At 46.8% G+C, this 11,031-nt stretch overlaps 2 non-coding genes across 2 annotated transcripts; both read left to right on the top strand.

The window, feature by feature from the left end:
- Nucleotides 1–10,082: 10,082 nt before the first annotated feature.
- On the top strand, nucleotides 10,083–10,153 carry Trnar-ucu (transfer RNA arginine (anticodon UCU)). Its single transcript has one exon. It is a non-coding gene; the product is annotated as a tRNA-Arg (tRNA).
- A 408-nt stretch (nucleotides 10,154–10,561) lies between these two features.
- On the top strand, nucleotides 10,562–10,632 carry Trnar-ucu (transfer RNA arginine (anticodon UCU)). Its single transcript has one exon. It is a non-coding gene; the product is annotated as a tRNA-Arg (tRNA).
- The last annotated feature ends 399 nt before the right edge of the window (nucleotides 10,633–11,031 follow it).

Below are 11,031 nucleotides of genomic sequence, written 5' to 3' on the forward strand. Positions count from 1 at the left end.
TCCAGAAAGTAATAATGTTATGTTTACAATTCCTAAAGAGAAGACATTGTATTTGTTTTACTTTTGCAAACACTGTAATAACAGTGTATAGGTTTATGGATCCACATGTCTGTTGATGATGCCCTTCACACAAGATGAGGGCTGTCGCCTTGCCCGAAAAGTGGTGCCAGCGCCTAGAAGCCCGTCAAGGGTGAGATTTTGCAAGCGAATAATATCACGCTGTACGAAATATTCGTCTATCTCTCAATCGATAAACAGCGAGAACTCCGAAACAGCGAGCTTGGAGAACGTACCAACCGCACAAGTGGCATTGAGTAAAACCCCCACACCCAATGGATGTTACCACAAAAGGGCCATCATCACCAAATACTTTTGGCGTAGTCAAATCATAGCCTGTAATGCGAGATTTTGAGAAGGCATACTGCTTCAGCAGAACGTGCCTACCGACGGCCGCAACCGTTTCAACCGAACTGCAGGACCACATGTGCTCTAGAGACTATGCTGAGGCCTTCCCGTGCTCATTCCCAACTCGCTCACTGGAGAGCGTGCCGTCCTACCACTGCAGATAGAAGAACCCTCCTTCATGAGCAGAGAGTTTGCCAGCCCAAACCCCCCAACAAAGTAGAGCCAACTTGCAGGAAAACAAATCAATATTGCATTCAGGTCAAACAAAAGATGAAGAGTGCTGGCAAGGTAAGTTGGGAGGCAGTACTACGTGCGTACAGTAAATATGTGGCGAACGAAGTTTTAATGGTACAGCAATACACGTATAGATAGTATTCAGGCAAGATGCTGCCCTTCAATTCTTAGGAAGACATTCGTAATGGGTATCCAACCTGGAAGTTCGTTGCGTCTCGCTGTCCAGGCGTTGTGGTTCGTCTCGCCGCCCTTTCCCACATCCTCCCCCCCAAACCCCCAAAATCAACCTTCCACCGCCCGCGGTGGAAGCACCTGCCCAGTTTCACCACCTGCGGTCTCTTTGTAAACGCTCCCGAGGGCCAGTTTACTGCACTATCTGTTCCACTTGCGCAGGTGGTGGGTTTATTGAATTGGCACGCATTTGGACTGTGTTCACTGCTCTCTCTTTCTCTCTCTCTCTCTCTCTCTCTGTTTTCTGATTCTGTCTATATCTACTGCTACTGGCACGCTCGGAGCACCAGACACCCGCGGGCGCACGGTCCTACACCTACAACATATATGTTCTGATAACCTACAAGACCTGCATGGATCAGCTTACTGTAGGTGCGTAAAGCCGCGAGTAGCATTGTGAAAGTCTGGCGCCTACCGGGTGTCCTGAAATCACCCAACCTATAACACAGGCGTTCCCCACGGCAGATGCAATGTTACCAACCTGTATTCTCTGCCTTCACCCAGAGCTGTCGGCCTTTTTTAGTTCTAATTTTTTAGGTAAATGTTGGTTCCTGGCAGGCACTGCTTTTTTATTTATTTAATTCTTCGAAGGAAGCGTCTTGCAAAGAAAAAAAGTTCCATACATATTGTCATAGTTGAATTGCTCGACGTCGCGACCATCTGATTCGCAGGGCGAAGGGCGCCATGGTACGCATGCAGCATGCTTCAATCTAACACTCCGATCACAGTCGTTGTGATAAGCGAGCCGTACTTGTGGTGACCGACAAAAAAGCCCCCCGCATTTCCCCGAGGGGAAGAATGTGAAAGTGCGAAAGCACGGTTGTCGGCCCGCTTGCGGCGCTTGCGCTCGGCACCCGCAGCCCACCGCCTCGCCGCCTTCTCTTCCATTTCTTCCATCGGGTTTGTAGTATCACGTGTACACCACGCAGTTATCAAGCCGCTATAACGCCGCTGACGACGCAGTTTGAATGCGTTAAAGATATAAGGAGCGTTCCTAACTCTGAAATCAGCGTGGCTTCCGTGGCTTAGTCGGTAGAGCGTCGCGCTGCGGGCGCGACGTCGTCGGATCGAAACCGGGCGCCGGATGCTGTTATTTTTTTATATAGTGTAGTGGCCTGGCTGGCGCGCCGAGAGATGGTGTTGCGAGCTGGAGAGTAGGCGAGGGGGGAGAGGCGGCGCTACGCGAGCGCCCTCACGCGTCGGAAATTCGGCGCCGTTGCTAGGCACGCTAGCTAGCTCCGTTGCTAGGCGGCGGACGGACGGTGGACGCGTGATTCAGGGTCGCTTAAGAAGTGCATTCGCACTTAATATTACTCGAGATAAATTCGAGGCATTCGCGAGCCTCCGCGCACCGCCAGCACTACACCCATTGACATGGTGCTGAAAAGTCCTTCTCGAGAAAAAAATGTTAATCTAAAGCAAGTTTTCTCCTCCCTCTTCAGCATCCTGGGTACGAAGGTCCTCTACAATGAACACGGCTGTTTTAGCCCGGACGTGTTAGTTCAAATTCAACAAAAAGACATGCAATCGAGTGCGGCAGTTTTAAGAGGCCTGACTTTGATGTGGAGCTCCACTTGTCAGGAACGTATCTCAGGACGCCGCATGTGGGCCAAGACTACACGGAATGTGTCGCACCTGTGTGCTGACACCGACCTTCACGATGAGGGCACGAATTTCACGATGGCATGATGGCGCGCGAATGGCCATTGAGGGCGCCAATTTCAGGACTGCAGATTGACGAAAGACGGTATTTGCTCGTGGCGCACCCCCGCGAGCGACTTATCTGAGGGTGATCGCTAGTGCTGCACGGAATTGTTGAGGTTGCAAACCAGCTCGTGAAGGAAAAACTAATGAAATAGTTCAATTTAGCAACACTGTTACTACAGATAAAAATTGCACCAATACAAAAGCCCTCTACTATTGCCAGAATAGAAACAAGACAGGTTAGCAACATTGTGGTTTTAGAAAAAAAGAGTGATGTTACGATGACTGCTAGGTCCAAATTCATAAATGACACTGGCTCGGCGGGAATAGGCCACCAGCTATCTGAAATTACCAAGTACCGCTGAGTTAGCCAAATGATAAGTAGCTGTCAATGATCACAAAAACCATGACCGTACGTGCCCACTGTCGGCCCACAACATTACTACTGTTACAGCGAAAGCATACGGGCTTATAAGGTGTATATTAGTCCCTCCATCACGCTATCTCGCTCGCGTGACCGGGTAGGTAGCGAGTTGTCACTACACGTATATACACTGATAAGCTGCCTGACCTAGGTAGGTGAGCTTCAATCACTTATATACCCAGCCGAGTGTTGTTTGAGTGAATCTCACGTCTGTGAAAGCCGTCCTTCATCGCGCAAATGTCAGCTACGCTGTAGCAACGGATTTCACAGCCGTGAAATCCGTTCGGTGCTGTGCGTTAGCGCAAAACAGGAACAAATCCTGTCGCTTTGCTTTACAAGGTGTTCATGACAGTGCCTTACTTTCGCCGTTATGCCCACTACACACACACACACACACACACATATATATATATATATATATATATATATATTTGCCTACACACACTCCCTCTCTCACACACACACACACACACACACACACACACACATATATATATATATATATCATCACCAGCCTATCAACGCCCACTGCAGGGCAAAGACCTCTCCCATTATTCTCCAATTATCTCGGTCCTGTGCCAACTGTGACCAATTTATCCCCGCAAACTTCTTGATCTCATCTGCCCATCTAACTTTCTGCCTCCCCCTGCAGCGTTTGCCTTCTCTAGAGATCTACTCTGTTCCCCTAATGACCAGCGGTTATCTTGCCTTGGCATTACATGCCCTGCCCACGTCCATTTCTCCTTCTTAATTTCTACTAATATGTATTTAACACCAGTTTGCTCCCTGACCCACTCCGCTCTCTTCTTGTCCCTTAATGTTACACCTATCATTTTCCGCTCCATTGCCCGCTGAGTCGTTCTCAATTTAAGTTGAACCGTCTTAGTGAGCCTCGAAGTTTCTGCCCCGTAGGTGAGTACCGGTAAGATGCAGCGGTCATACACTTTCTTCTTAAGCGACAATGGTAGGCTGCTATTCATTACCTGAGAATGTCTGCCATATGCACCCCACCCCATTCTCATCCTTCTAATTATATCTGCCTCATGGTTGGGATCTGGGGTCACAACTTGAACTGAGTAGATATATTCGCTGACCACTTCCACTGCCTCGCCACCTATCTCAAACTGCTGTGCTGTCCCAAGGTTATTGATCATTACTTTAGTTCTCTGCATATTATTTTCAGGCCCACGGTTCTACTCTGTTCGCCCATTGCGGAAAGCATGCTTTGCAATTCGTCCCCCGAGCTACTTAGCAAGGCAACGTCATCAGCAAATCTGAGGTTACAGAGGTATTCTCCATTACCCTTACTCCCATCTGTTCCCAATCCAACGTTCTGAATACTTCTTGTTAGCATGCTGTGAATATCATTGGAGAGATTGTGTCTCCTTGTCTGACACCCTTCCTTATAGGTATTTTACTGCTCTGCCTATGGAGGATGATGGTAGCTGTAGACCCATTGTAGATATCCTCTAGTATTCTTACATATTGCTCATCTACCCCCTGGTTCCTTAATGCCTGAATGACTGCTAGTTGTTCGACCGAGTCCAATGCTTTCTCATAATTTATGAAGGCTGTAGATAGGGGTTCAGTATACTCAGCGCACTTTTCTATCACCTGATTGATCGTGTGAATATGGTCTATTGTTCAATAACCTTTACGGAACCCTGCTTGTTCTTTGGGTTGACTGAAATCCAAGGTTGCAGAGATTCGGTTAGCGATTAACTTGGTAAATACCTTGTAGACGACTGACAGTAAGCCGATCGGCCTATAATTTTTCAAGTCCTTCATGTCGCCTTTCTTATGGATTAGGATGATGTTCGCGTTCTTTCAAGATTCCGGTACCATTGTGGTCATTAGGCATTACGTATACAGGTTTGCGAGTCTTTCAAGTATAATTTCTCCGCCATCCTTCAAGAGGTCTGCTGTTATCTGATCCTCACCAGGTGCTTTGCCCCCTTTCATTTCTTTCAAAGCCTTCCTTACTTCTTCGGTCGTTACTGGTGGGATGACTATCTCCTCTGAACAACTGTGTGGTTCGGCATTACCCTGTATGTCCCGGCTACTGTACAGATCTCTATAGAACTCCTCGGCCACTTTGACTATTTTATCCCCATTTGTGATGACATTGCTTTGCTTATCCTTAAGAGCATACATCTGATTTTTCCCCACGCCAAGACGTCTCTTCACTGCTTTCATGCTACCTCCGTGCTTTACAGCGTATTCCATCCTCTCCATATTATACTTCCGAATGTCAGCTGTCTTACGCTTGTTGATTAACTTCTAGAGCTCGGCTAGTTCTATTATGTCAGCTGCGGGAGAGATTCTCATTGTTTGCCGTTTTCTGATTAGATCTTTCGTCTCCTGTGAAAGTTTACCAGTATCCTGTCTAGCCATAGTGCCCCCTACTTCTACTGCACACTCCGTGATAATGCGTGTAAGGTTGTCGCTGGCTTGCTGTGTCGTAAACTCGGCTTCCTCGTCAAAGGCGGAATATCGGTTCTGCAGCGCGAACCTGAATTCTTCTACTTTACGTCTTATTGTTAGCTCATTTGTCGGCTTCTTTCGTACTAGCTTGTAGCGGTCGCTCCTCAGATCTAGCCTAATTCGAGATCTTACCATGCGGTGGTCACTACAATTTACCCTTCCGAGCACTTCCACATCCTGCACGACTCCAGGGTTATCGCATATTATGAAGTCTATTTCATTTTTGTGCTCCCCATTCGGGCTCCTACAGGTCCACTTCCGACTCTCCCGTTTACAGAAGAAGGTATTCATTATGCGTAGGTTATTCCGTTCTGCAAGCTCAACTAGTAAGTCCCTCCTGCTATTTCTACAGCCCAGACCATAGTTCCCAACTGCCTTGTCTCCAGCCTGATTCTTGCCTACTTTAACATTGAAGTCCCCCATAACTACGGTATACTGTGTTTTTACTTTAGCCATTACCGATTCCCCATCTTCATAGAAGCGTTCCCCTACTTGGTCGTCGTGGCTGGATGTGGGCGCGTAGCCCTGCACCACCTTGAGCTTGTACCTCTTATTGAGCCTAATTACAAGACCTGCTGCCCTTTCGTTAATGCTATAGTATTCGTCTATGTTGCCAGCTATGCTTTTATTGACTAGAAATCCCACTCCCAGCTCTCTCCTGTCCTCTAGACCCCGGTAACTTAGGACGTGTCCATTTCTCAGCACCGTAAAGGCTTCGCCTGCCCTCCTAACCTCGCTAAGCCCTATTACATCCCATTTAATGCCCTCTAATTCCTCGAACAGCACCTCGAGACTTGCTTCGCTAGATGAGGTTCGCGCGTTAAACGTTGCCAGGTTCAGATTCCATTGGCGGCCTGTCCGGATCCAGGGATTCTTAGCACCCTCTGCTGCGTCACATGTCTGACCGCTGCCGTGTTCAGTTGCTTCGCAGCCGCTGGGGACTGAGGGGCGAGGGTGTTTTGGCGTATTCATGGGAGGTTGCGGCCGTTACTACACCAGGGTGGCTAATCCTGCTCTGGTGAGGGCGTGCATTACCGGCAATGGTCGGCGGGGTCAGGCCGCACCCCAAGCCCCTTTGTGCAATTCCATCAATACGCAGATTGTTTTTTTTTTTAATCGGGTGGCAATTGTCCGGCACCGGGATTCGAACCACGGTCCTTCTGCACGCGAGGCGGGTGTTCTACCTCTATACCTCTACACATACCTCTACCTCTCTACACACACAAATATATATATATATATATATATACAAGAGAAGAAAAACTTCGAACAAGGTAAAAGCACGATTGTGACCTACGTTACAGCAAAGAGAACTTGCTTTCCTCAGGGCAATCTCTCGCCTGGCAGGGCGGTATGCGGAGGTTGTGGGTTCGATTCCCGCTTCCGGAAAAAACGGCGCATTTTTTCTCGACTTGAATTTTCAATTATTTATTCCTGCATTAAAAAAAGGCAATAATTCTTCATTCGGAACTATAAAACACTGTTAAAACGCCAAAACAGCACTGGCAATAAGGACTGCAACTTTGACATATATATATATATATATATATATATATATATATATATATATATATATATATATATATATATATTTATATATATATATATATATATATATATGTGTGTGTGTGTGTGTGTGTATTTATATATATATATATATATAATGTTAGTAGAGACAGAGACAGACGAGAAGGATTAAAATAAATATAAACGTTTACTGACGTTTCATGTAGAGGACTCCTTTTCTTAAGAGTACAAAATAGTTTCGTTTCAGAGCTATATATATACAGAAAATGTAGCAAGAGCGAGGGCAAGGTAAGAAAAGGGAAAGTTTGTACAAGTGGATCATGGTTAGTGGGTAGCAAAAGAATGAAGAGAGAGTGGGAAAATAAATCAAACACGTGCATGGACATATCTTGTTTTGACAACTTTTAACCCCCGTTGCCATAGGGCAGGAAGATTACCTTGTTATTCATTTTTGATTTTATAATTTTTATTTTTCTTTGTGTTTGGTTCTCTCTCTTTTTTCCCCTTGTTCGTACCGCGTGACTGTGTGTTCTTATTATCCTTTTTATTATTTATTTTCCCGCTCCCTCTTCAATCTTTTGCTACCCACCAACCATGATCCACTTGTACAAACTCTCCCTCCTCTTGCCTTGCCCTCGATCTTGCAACATTTTGTGTATATATATAGCTCTGAAAAGAACCTATTTTGTACTCTGCAGAAAGGGAGTCCTCTCCTTGAAACGTCACTAAACTTTTATTTTTATTTTTTATGTCCTTCTCGTGTATCTCAGTCTCTACTAACATTTTTTCGCGCTCTGTGTTAGTTTTTATTTCCAGACTGGCGGGCATTTTTTATCCGCTTTCTTTCTTTCTTTCCAAATTCTTTTTCTGTTTGAATGACCTACCACATCATTCCCTTTGCTTTTCGATGTTTTCTTCACTGCCAACCCTTGTTTCTGTGTTATTTTACGAGGCCCTCATTTCCTATTCTGATTCGCTACAAGCATAGCGAGGGCCTCTGTTCTGGCAGTCTTGGTGCCATATGGAGCTTAAGAGGGTTCAACGCTGGTTGACCACTCTCGACATGTCGTAGACACTCCAGTCACGGCGCGGGGATTAAAAAGAAGGTCCCCTCACCCCGAGAAGTCAGAGTGGCATTGGCTACACCCCCAAGCACAGGAAAAAATTCCATTGACATAAATACCCCAGAAAGCGGGGGGGGGAGGAATTGTCCCACCGGTACGTATTGGTTATCGCCCCAGACCGGTATTCTGGAGTCGTCGGTTCGGATCCCTTTTTCTCCGCTTTCTTTCTGTCTTTCCAAATTCTTTATTTGTTTCAACGATCTACCACAACCTCCCGTTTGCTTTCCGAGGTTTTCTTGACTGCCAACCCTTATTTCTGTGTTATTTCTACGAGCCCCTCATTTCCTATTCTGATTCGCTATATATATATATATATATATATACAGAAAGAAAGGCCGGCAGTCTACAACGCCAAAGGCGGCATAGGGGAATGATTAGACTATTTTTTACCGTTAGTGACGTTACATTTTTTTTATTATTATTAACTACGCGAGAAAGAAAGAAAGAAAAACACGCGCCCAGAGTGGGGACCGAACCCACGCCTTTCGATTAGATCTCGAATGCCTTACCAATTCGGCTATCTGGGCGACTGTGTTCTCCTTCACATTCTGGGGTATTTATATTTACTACAACTGTATCTGACGCTTGAGGGTGGTAGCCAGCGCCACTCAGACTACACGGGGAGAAGGGGACCTTCTTTTCAACCCCCGGGGCGTGACGCGAACGTCTACGGCCTGTCATAAGCGGGTATCTGGCGGGAAACCCTCTTATGCTACCTTGGCATCAAGGCTGCCAGAACCGAGACCCTCGCTAAGCTTTCGCACGATAAATGGGTTGGGAAATGAGGGGCTCGTTAGGAAATACAGAAAGAAAGGCCGGCAGTCTACAACGCCAAAGGCGGCATAGGGGAATGATTAGACTATTTTTTACCGTTAGTGACGTTACATTTTTTTTATTATTATTAACTACGCGAGAAAGAAAGAAAGAAAAACACGCGCCCAGAGTGGGGACCGAACCCACGCCTTTCGATTAGATCTCGAATGCCTTACCAATTCGGCTATCTGGGCGACTGTGTTCTCCTTCACATTCTGGGGTATTTATATTTACTACAACTGTATCTGACGCTTGAGGGTGGTAGCCAGCGCCACTCAGACTACACGGGGAGAAGGGGACCTTCTTTTCAACCCCCGGGGCGTGACGCGAACGTCTACGGCCTGTCATAAGCGGGTATCTGGCGGGAAACCCTCTTATGCTACCTTGGCATCAAGGCTGCCAGAACCGAGGCCCTCGCTAAGCTTTCGCACGATAAATGGGTTGGGAAATGAGGGGCTCGTTAGGAAATACAGAAAGAAAGGCCGGCAGTCTACAACGCCAAAGGCGGCATAGGGGAATGATTAGACTATTTTTTACCGTTAGTGACGTTACATTTTTTTCCCCGTGTAGTCTGAGTGGCGCTGGCTACCACCCTCAAGCGTCAGATACAGTTGTAGTAAATATAAATACCCCAGAATGTGAAGGAGAACACAGTCGCCCAGATAGCCGAATTGGTAAGGCATTCGAGATCTAATCGAAAGGCGTGGGTTCGGTCCCCACTCTGGGCGCGTGTTTTTCTTTCTTTCTTTCTCGCGTAGTTAATAATAATAAAAAAAATGTAACGTCACTAACGGTAAAAAATAGTCTAATCATTCCCCTATGCCGCCTTTGGCGTTGTAGACTGCCGGCCTTTCTTTCTGTATTTCCTAACGAGCCCCTCATTTCCCAACCCTTTTATCGTGCGAAAGCTTAGCGAGGGCCTCGGTTCTGGCAACCTTGATGCCAAGGTAGCATAAGAGGGTTTCCCGCCAGATACCCGCTTATGACAGGCCGTAGACGTTCGCGTCACGCCCCGGGGGTTGAAAAGAAGGTCCCCTTCTCCCCGTGTAGTCTGAGTGGCGCTGGCTACCACCCTCAAGCGTCAGATACAGTTGTAGTAAATATAAATACCCCAGAATGTGAAGGAGAACACAGTCGCCCAGATAGCCGAATTGGTAAGGCATTCGAGATCTAATCGAAGGCGTGGGTTCGATCCCCACTCTGGGCGCGTGTTTTTCTTTCTTTCTTTCTCGCGTAGTTAATAATATTAAAAAAAATGTAACGTCACTAACGGTAAAAAATAGTCTAATCATTCCCCTATGCCGCCTTTGGCGTTGTAGACTGCCGGCCTTTCTTTCTGTATTTCCTAACGAGCCCCTCATTTCCCAACCCTTTTATCGTGCGAAAGCTTAGCGAGGGCCTCGGTTCTGGCAACCTTGATGCCAAGGTAGCATAAGAGGGTTTCCCGCCAGATACCCGCTTATGACAGGCCGTAGACGTTCGCGTCACGCCCCGGGGGTTGAAAAGAAGGTCCCCTTCTCCCCGTGTAGTCTGAGTGGCGCTGGCTACCACCCTCAAGCGTCAGATACAGTTGTAGTAAATATAAATACCCCAGAATGTGAAGGAGAACACAGTCGCCCAGATAGCCGAATTGGTAAGGCATTCGAGATCTAATCGAAGGCGTGGGTTCGATCCCCACTCTGGGCGCGTGTTTTTCTTTCTTTCTTTCTCGCGTAGTTAATAATATTAAAAAAAATGTAACGTCACTAACGGTAAAAAATAGTCTAATCATTCCCCTATGCCGCCTTTGGCGTTGTAGACTGCCGGCCTTTCTTTTTGTATTTCCTAACGAGCCCCTCATTTCCCAACCCATTTATCGTGCGAAAGCTTAGCGAGGGCCTCGGTTCTGGCAGCCTTGATGCCAAGGTAGCATAAGAGGGTTTCCCTCCAGATACCCGCTTATGACAGGCCGTAGACGTTCGCGTCACGCCCCGGGGGTTGAAAAGAAGGTCCCCTTCTCCCCGTGTAGTCTGAGTGGCGCTGGCTACCACCCTCAAGCGTCAGATACAGTTGTAGTAAATATAAATACCCCAGAATGTGAAGGAG

The sequence above is a fragment of the Haemaphysalis longicornis genome, unplaced genomic scaffold (genome assembly GCF_048455015.1).
Source record: "Haemaphysalis longicornis isolate Haplotype H1 unplaced genomic scaffold, Haemaphysalis longicornis Haplotype H1 scaffold_11, whole genome shotgun sequence".
NCBI classification, from domain to species: Eukaryota; Metazoa; Arthropoda; class Arachnida; order Ixodida; family Ixodidae; genus Haemaphysalis; species Haemaphysalis longicornis.